Raw genomic sequence first — 10,000 nt, 5'->3', positions numbered from 1 at the left:
CAAAAATTGTTAATAATTATAATTATAATATGTTTAGTAGGCAACCTTTAAAGCAATTTATGCATAACAGGTTGCTAGCCAAATATAAACTTAATGAAGTATTATGATGGACACTTACATTCGGAATTCATATATTTAAAGAAATAATTTTGATTATTCAGATTCTATTAATATTAGCTATTGTAAATAATATTAATCAAATGAAAAGTTTTTAAATTGTTAGGATGTATTTAGCAAGTTATGCTTTCCATACATAAAATAAAAATATATTATGTATAAATAATATTAGTGCTTGTAAAAGGATTAAGATTAATAAAACTAGATATATACTCTTAATACAATAAAAAGTAATAATTTAAAAGAATGTAAAAATATTTATTTAGCTGATAAATTTAAAATGGATAATAAATTTTAAATTTTTATTAACTCTTATTTATTATATAATATTTATTTGTAATCCTTATGCAAAATAATATATGACTTGAACAACGTACATGGGGGCGTGTATACAATTAATAAATTTAGGTAGAGAAATATATTTTGAATCAATAATTTATAAGTTCACAACAGAATAGTCAGATTTTTATTGTCTATTAAATATTTTTTAGCGAATAACTATTATGTATTACTAGAATATAATAATAATTTTTTTTTTTTTTTTTTTTTTTATGTTACTTGAATGGTGTATACGTTTACACGGTGAATGTAAAAACAATTAATCAATTTATATAGAAAAATATATTATGAATTAATTATAAATAAGTTCCAATAAAATAGCCTGATTCCCATTGTGTATTGAAATTTTTTTTTAACCAATTAACTATTAATGTGAATTTGTACAATAAAAATTTTGTATTAATTCTGTAAATTATTATATATATTTGCATTATACAGTATTTAGAAGCATTTAAATGGATAAAAATTTTTTAGAAAATCTACATATGTATCACATGTATTATACCGGTACCCTGTCGCAATATAACATGTACGATTTGTATATAAAATAAAATGAAATTTTTTCCCTAAAATTTTTTAATGAATCCCGAAAAATTCTATATATTTTACCTTTATATAGTATTTAGGACTATTTAAAAGGATAAAAATTTTTTCGAAAATCTACATATGTATCACATGTATTATACCGGTACCCTGTCGCAATATAACATGTACGATTTGTATATAAAATAAAATGAAATTTTTTCCCTAAAATTTTTTAATGAATCCCGAAAAATTCTATATATTTTACCTTTATATAGTATTTAGGACTATTTAAAAAGATAAAAATTTTTTCGAAAATCTACATATGTATCACATGTATTATACCGGTACCCTGTCGCAATATAACATGTACGATTTGTATATAAAATAAAATGAAATTTTTTCCCTAAAATTTTTTAATGAATCCCGAAAAATTCTATATATTTTACCTTTATATAGTATTTAGGACTATTTAAAAGGATAAAATTTTTTTCGAAAATCTACATATGTATCACATGTATTATACCGGTACCCTGTCGCAATATAACATGTACGATTTGTATATAAAATAAAATGAAATTTTTTCCCTAAAATTTTTTAATGAATCCCGAAAAATTCTATATATTTCACCTTTATATAGTATTTAGGACTATTTAAAAGGATAAAATTTTTTTCGAAAATCTACATATGTATCACATGTATTATACCGGTACCCTGTCGCAATATAACATGTACGATTTGTATATAAAATAAAATGAAATTTTTTCCCTAAAATTTTTTAATGAATCCCGAAAAATTCTATATATTTTACCTTTATATAGTATTTAGGACCATTTAAAAGGATAAAATTTTTTTCGAAAATCTACATATGTATCACATGTATTATACCGGTACCCTGTCGCAATATAACATGTACGATTTGTATATAAAAAAAAAATATACATTTTTTTCTAAAAATTTGCATTAATTCCAAAAATTTTTTAATAATTTATTATAATTATTAATGTTTATTGAATAATTTATTATAATGCATAAATTTCATTTAATAAAATATGATAAAAGCAAAAAAAAATTTTTTTGGTCCCAAAATAAAAATTTTTAGCTGAAAAAAATTTTTTTTTAAAAATTTTTTTCTTTAAATTTTGATTATTCTGTAAAGTTTATGATGTTTAAAGCCATTTTAAACATTATCATATTTTGAGTTTGAAGCACCGGGTGTAATGTCTTTAATATATATGATGGATAGTGCGTGTAAGTTAATGAGATGAATGTATATCTATGTATAACAGTGTATTAGTGGTATTACGTTCAGCAGTCTCACACATATGATATAGTATGGTATAGTATAAGTTGTTTATTTTTCATACTGTCCGTGTATCATTCAACAAAGGTGGTGTAGAGTTGTATATGGCTTGGTATGACGTCGTTGCAATTCTATGGACACTATGATATTACGGATGCACAGATAGAGGAATAACACTTATCGTATATGTATCATTTATGTATGTTGACTGTGTAATGAATACTAAATATAATAAAATAATACACTTTTTAATAGAATAACATTTGTTTCATGTTTTAGTATGATATTGTATGGTATAGAATAGGTTGTTTATTTTTCATACTGTCCGTGTATCATTCAACAAAGGTGGTGTAGAGTTGTATATGGCTTGGTATGACGTCGTTGCAATTCTATGGACACTATGATATTACGGAATAACAGAAAGAGGAATAAAACTTATTGTATATGTATCATTTATAACGTACTTTTATGTTGACAAGAATGAATGTATATCTATATGAAATAGTGTATTTTGTGGTATTATGTTCAACAGTCTTACATATATGATATAGTATGATATAGTATAATTTGTTTATTTTTCATACTCTAAGTGTATCATTCAACAAAGGTGGTGTAGAGTTGTATATGGCTTGGTATGACGTCGTTGCAATTCTATGGACACCATGATATCACGAAAAAACAGAAAGAAAAATAACAATTATCGTATATGTATCATCTATATTATTATTGTATTTTGACTATGTAATGAATGCCAAATTTAAAAATATACACTTTCTTAATAGAATAACATTTATTTTAGTATAATATAAAATGATATTGAATATGTTGTTTAATTTTCATACTGTTCGTGTATCATTCAACAAAGGTGGTGTAGGTATGTATATGGCTTGGTATGACGCTTTTGCATGTCTATGGACACCATGATATTACGAAAAAACAGAAAGAAGAATAACACTTTTCAAATATGTATCATTTATATATTTTATTAACATGAACGCAAAATATACAAAATTATATATATATATATACTCAAAATATTCTGGATGGTAATCAGTTTGGTTTATTTTGATATTTAATATTGTATTTTGGTTTTTTTGCTAGTAATGTTTCGAATATGTATATGCTGTTATTATTTTTTAGGTGTACATTGTATTAAATTGTTATCAATTATTTAATGTATGTATATAAAATAATAGCAAAAACATTTTCAATTATTATATAAAAAATTTTTTTTTACACATGCATATTTATTAATATATGAAATTTTATCTCAGTTTTAATAAATATGTATTGAAATGAATAATAATACAATCTTATATATATTGATAATAGTCTGGATGGTAATCAGTTTGGATTATTTTGATATTAAATATTGTATTATTATTTTTGTAAAAAAATTAATGAGAATTTTGTAAAAAAACCTCTATATGTATATCTTTTTATATCAATATTTAAAAAAAAATTTTTTTTTATTAAATTATTGATTATAAATAGAATAACATATAAATTTTTTTGTCAAAGCAAGTTCATGGGTTATAAGTTTTAAACTTTACACTCCCATATGAGCACACAATATTTATATAAAAATTATTTTTATAAATAATATTACATTGACTCACCTCATACCAAGCGAGAATATTAAGTGTTATTATAACGTTTTTTATTTAAAATTAACTTTTTAAATAAAATTAAAAAATAAATGACGCTTTCAATCTAGCGACGAGTATGAGAAAATGTTTGAAATATTTTAAGACCCATTTGGTGATGGTCTGACAAAAATCATAATTATTTTTTTTTTTTTTTATTCAATAATATTTATTATGAATAACATGTTATATATTTCTTTTTGTAAAAGCAAAAAAATTATATAAATGACATAATAAAATATATATTTGAAAAAAAAAAAAATTAATAATAATATATATATCTCATATGTTTTTTCTATTAATTTTAAAACAATAGAGATATAAAAAAAAAAAAATTTATATCAGTAATGGGTGAGACCATCTGATATTTAAAATGAAATTGTAATAATATTATTATATATTAATAATTATTGTATGAAAATTTTTTTTCTTATAATAAGAAAACAAAAATATCATGTATATTATTATATATTTAATATTATAAATACAAATAGTTCCCTGGTTGATCCTGCCAGTAGTCATATGCTTGTCTCAAAGATTAAGCCATGCATGTCTCAGTACAAGCCAAATTAAGGTGAAACCGCGAAAGGCTCATTATATCAGTTATGGTTCCTTAGATCGTACCCACATTTACTTGGATAACTGTGGTAATTCTAGAGCTAATACATGCAAACAGAGTTCCGACCAGAGATGGAAGGAATGCTTTTATTAGATCAAAACCAATCGGTGTAAATTTTAATTTGCATCGTTTAATTTGGTGACTCTGAATAACTTTAAGCTGATCGCACGGTCTCGTACCGGCGACGCATCTTTCAAATGTCTGCCTTATCAACTGTCGATGGTAGGTTCTGCGCCTACCATGGTTGTAACGGGTAACGGGGAATCAGGGTTCGATTCCGGAGAGGGAGCCTGAGAAACGGCTACCACATCCAAGGAAGGCAGCAGGCGCGCAAATTACCCACTCCCGGCACGGGGAGGTAGTGACGAAAAATAACGATACGGGACTCATCCGAGGCCCCGTAATCGGAATGAGTACACTTTAAATCCTTTAACGAGGATCCATTGGAGGGCAAGTCTGGTGCCAGCAGCCGCGGTAATTCCAGCTCCAATAGCGTATATTAAAGTTGTTGCGGTTAAAAAGCTCGTAGTCGAATCTGTGTCCTACACTGTTGGTTCAATGCTCGCATTGTTTAACTAGCATGTTATGTGGGACGTCCTACCGGTGGGTGGTACAGATTATGTATAAAGTATATTTTAGTGTTATTATTTATTTAATGCATTATATATATTTTTATTATGTAATTTGTCGTAAGTGTTTAACCGTTAAGAGCGGTGGCAGCCCCCAATTGCAATCCCGTCGCGGTGCTCTTAATTGAGTGTCGAGGTGGGCCGGTACGTTTACTTTGAACAAATTAGAGTGCTTAAGGCAGGCTCAAATTTTGCCTGAATATTGTGTGCATGGAATAATGGAATAGGACCTCGGTTCTATTTTGTTGGTTTTCGGAACTCCGAGGTAATGATTAATACGGACAGATGGGGGCATTCGTATTGCGACGTTAGAGGTGAAATTCTTGGATCGTCGCAAGACGGACAGAAGCGAAAGCATTTGCCAAAAATGTTTTGATTGATCAAGAACGAAAGTTAGAGGTTCGAAGGCGATCAGATACCGCCCTAGTTCTAACCATAAACGATGCCAGCTAGCGATCCGCCGAAGTTCCTCCGATGACTCGGCGGGCAGCTTCCGGGAAACCAAAGCTTTTGGGTTCCGGGGGAAGTATGGTTGCAAAGCTGAAACTTAAAGGAATTGACGGAAGGGCACCACCAGGAGTGGAGCCTGCGGCTTAATTTGACTCAACACGGGAAACCTCACCAGGCCCGGACACCGGAAGGATTGACAGATTGAGAGCTCTTTCTTGATTCGGTGGGTGGTGGTGCATGGCCGTTCTTAGTTGGTGGAGCGATTTGTCTGGTTAATTCCGATAACGAACGAGACTCTAGCCTGCTAAATAGACGTACTTTACCGGCATCTCAAGGCCCATCGGCTGTTTGTTTCCCATTTCATTCATTTTCATGTGTGTTATGTATTGTATTTATATATGCATGTATTTTTGAGATTTAACGATCAAGATTATATTTTGTATATATTGTGCTTTATGTTGCATATGTTATGGTGTATGGGTACGCAGTTTTTTGATGTGGTTTTTACTGCCGGCGTACAAATAATTCTTCTTAGAGGGACAGGCGGCATTCTAGCCGCACGAGATTGAGCAATAACAGGTCTGTGATGCCCTTAGATGTTCTGGGCCGCACGCGCGCTACACTGAAGGAATCAGCGTGTCCTCCCAGGCCGAAAGGTCCGGGTAACCCGCTGAACCTCCTTCGTGCTAGGGATTGGGGCTTGCAATTGTTCCCCATGAACGAGGAATTCCCAGTAAGCGCGAGTCATAAGCTCGCGTTGATTACGTCCCTGCCCTTTGTACACACCGCCCGTCGCTACTACCGATTGAATGATTTAGTGAGGTCTTCGGACTGGTACGCGGCAATATTTCTGATATTGCCGATGTTGCTGGGAAGATGACCAAACTTGATCATTTAGAGGAAGTAAAAGTCGTAACAAGGTTTCCGTAGGTGAACCTGCGGAAGGATCATTAACGATATATATAAAATATATTTATTTATATTTTTTGTATTGTTTTTAAATATTCCAAAAAATAAAAATATTATTGATAAGAAATATTTTTTTTAACAAAATAACATATTAATATGTAATTTTCTCAAAATATATAATAGTAATTATGTGTTAAAAGAGATTTATTTTGGTTATGATATCATATTAAAGTAATACGCCAAACTTTTTTTATACACATAATATATCTATACATATAATATAGAGAATATTATATAAATATTAATAATATATTTGTTACATATAAAATATTTTTATATTCAATATTATTATTATTATTAAACAATAATTATTAATAAAATCTATAAATAATTTCTCTTATAAAAAAGTGAAATTAAAAATAGAATATATTGAAATTATTTGTTTATATGTATATAATCTCTATTAAGAAAAATAAAATAAGATTATAATTGATATAATCTATATTTTTATTTTTCTATGTTATATAATAAAAATAAAGAAAACACAAGATAAAATTTTTTTAAAGAATAAAATTTATTTCAAATTTAAATTTCTTTATGTTTTGTCTTGATATTTCTTTTTTTTTATTAAAAGTTATTATGTTAAAAAACAAACCCATTTGTTTTGTACCATATTAATATTATATATATTTTTATGTAGAAAATAATTTATAAAAAAAAAATAAATACATTTCTATAAAATATACCAAATATTAATTATTATATCTAGCTAGCACTAACAAAAATATCAAAAATGTTATGTATATATTTATTAATACCATAATATCTTTAATTTATATATATATATATTTAAAATAAAATATATAATTTATATTCTAGAAAAATTTTTTTATTTTAAAAGAATTTATAAAGATATATAAATTAATAATTTTATTTTTTATATTAAAAATAAAGATTATTATTAATAATAATACTTACATTTAAAATTTAAAAAGATTACCCTGGACGGTGGATCACTTGGCTCGTGGGTCGATGAAGAACGCAGCTAATTGCGCGTCAACTTGTGAACTGCAGGACACATGAACATTGACATTTCGAACGCACATTGCGGTCCTTGGATACTGTTCCCGGACCACATCTGGCTGAGGGTCGTATACATTATATTAATATAATAAAAGATTATTTTACATAAAATTTTTTTTATGAAAAAGAAATTTATCAATAATTAAAAAAGAAAATTTATTTTTTCATATTTAATTAAATTGATAAATAAAATTTTTATAAAAGAAATGTAAAATTATTTATATATGAATGTTTTACGCCAAATATAAGAAAAAAATAAATATAAAATGTTTTTAATAGCATTTAAAATTTATATATTTTTTATTATTTGTCGACATTTTTAAATTAATATATCAATATTATTTTTTATCATTTATATATAATATTATAAAACTTTATGTTAATAATAATATTAATAATAAATGATATTAATAATATATTTTTAAAATATTAAATAAAGAAGAATAAACAAAAATATTATATATTAATATTTTGTTATGGAATATTTTATTTGTAATAAAATTTTCAATATACTCGAAAAAAATTAATATATATAATTATTTATTTTTTATTTTCTTCTCTTTAGATAAATATAAAAATAATATTATATAATAATATTAAAAAAATTTGAGTATGAATAATTAAGAAAATTGTTTACTTATAAAATATAACAAAAACATAATATATAAAAAAAATTTTTGTTTTAATACTTCTAAAAACTTTTACGACCTCAGAGTAGGTGAGATTACCCGCTGAATTTAAGCATATTATTAAGCGGAGGAAAAGAAACTAACTAGGATTCCCTTAGTAGCGGCGAGCGAACAGGGATAAGCCCAGCACTGAACCCCGTGGCTGATAAACAGACACTTGGGGAATGTAGTGTTTAGGAAGATTCAATATAAACCTATTGTTATATAATACATCCAAGTCCATCTTGAATGGGGCCATATACCCATAGAGGGTGCCAGGCCCGTAGTGATTATTATTGATGATAGGTGAATCTTTCCTTAGAGTCGGGTTGCTTGAGAGTGCAGCTCTAAGTGGGTGGTAAACTCCATCTAAGGCTAAATATTACCACGAGACCGATAGCGAACAAGTACAAGTGAGGGAAAGTTGAAAAGAACTTTGAAGAGAGAGTTAAAGAGTACGTAAAACCGTTCAGGGGTAAACCTGAGAAACCCGAAAGGTCGAAAGATGAGATTCATTTACTTTTTATCGTTAATCAACCAATTTGTACTAGCATGTGACAAAAATTTTTATTAGGAATTTATTTTTAGTAAAAATATATGCACTGCTGTATATTGTTAATTGTATGATAACGAGGTATGCACTTCTCATCTTGTAGGACGTTGCGACCCATTAAATATTAATCTATAGGCATTGGTGCGTTGATTAATGTACAATATTATTTTTTGATAATATTTTGTGTATGTTAAACGCCTATGTTTCTTGATTAATTGTTTGATGGTATTAATTATAAATTGATATTGAGTCGCGTTATTAACGCGTTCAGATCCACCACGAGTATAAATAGGTTTTTTTATTAAAACATATTATATATACGGATTTTATGCCGTTATATGATACTATTTAACTGTCAGTAGGTGTATGATAATGAACTGGCTCATTTTTTTTTATTAAAAATTTATCTGTCAGCGACGATATAGCTTTGGGTACTTTCAGGACCCGTCTTGAAACACGGACCAAGGAGTCTAGCATGTACGCAAGTCATTGGGAATAAAATATTTTTTCATCGAAATATTTATAAATTTTATGAAACCCAAAGGCACAATGAAAGTAAATATTATTTATATTTTTTTATAAATGATAAAAGGAGGATATATTTATATTATGTATTAAATATCGCACTCCTAGGGCGTCTTATATTATTATAATTTAGTTTTCGGATTATATTATAATAGAGGCGCACCTAGAGCGTACACGCTGGGACCCGAAAGATGGTGAACTATGCCTGGTCAGGATGAAGTCAGGGGAAACCCTGATGGAGGTCCGTAGCGATTCTGACGTGCAAATCGATCGTCGGAACTGGGTATAGGGGCGAAAGACTAATCGAACCATCTAGTAGCTGGTTCCCTCCGAAGTTTCCCTCAGGATAGCTGGCGTTCATTATATAAGAGTCTCATCCGGTAAAGCGAATGATTAGAGGCCTTGGGGCCGAAACGACCTCAACCTATTCTCAAACTTTAAATGGGTGAGATCTCTAGCTTGCTTAAAAACATTATTTATAATGTGAAGCTATGAGAATATATTTTTTATATATGGATCAGAGTGCCAAGTGGGCCACTTTTGGTAAGCAGAACTGGCGCTGTGGGATGAACCAAACGTAGAGTTAAAGCGCCAAAATTGACGCTTATGGGATACCATGAAAGGCGTTGGTTGCTTA

General features: G+C 28.1%; 3 non-coding genes across 3 annotated transcripts in view; all 3 read left to right on the top strand.

The window, feature by feature from the left end:
• The first annotated feature begins 4,422 nt into the window (after positions 1-4,422).
• LOC123303972 lies at positions 4,423-6,578 on the top strand. Its single transcript, XR_006536036.1, has one exon. It is a non-coding gene; the product is annotated as a small subunit ribosomal RNA (ribosomal RNA).
• Positions 6,579-7,531: 953 nt separating this feature from the next.
• On the top strand, positions 7,532-7,686 carry LOC123303979. The gene has a single exon (XR_006536042.1). It is a non-coding gene; the product is annotated as a 5.8S ribosomal RNA (ribosomal RNA).
• A 635-nt stretch (positions 7,687-8,321) lies between these two features.
• The window catches only part of LOC123303976, a 4,578-nt gene continuing 2,899 nt past the window's right edge, over positions 8,322-10,000 (top strand). The window contains exon 1 of the ribosomal RNA XR_006536040.1: positions 8,322-10,000. This exon is cut by the window's right edge and continues 2,899 nt beyond it. This is a non-coding gene — a ribosomal RNA (large subunit ribosomal RNA).

The sequence above is a fragment of the Chrysoperla carnea genome, assembly GCF_905475395.1.
Source record: "Chrysoperla carnea chromosome X unlocalized genomic scaffold, inChrCarn1.1 SUPER_X_unloc_17, whole genome shotgun sequence".
Lineage (NCBI taxonomy): Eukaryota > Metazoa > Arthropoda > Insecta > Neuroptera > Chrysopidae > Chrysoperla > Chrysoperla carnea.
The sequence above is the reverse complement of the archived record's forward strand: the minus strand, read 5'-3'. Positions and strand labels throughout refer to the sequence as shown.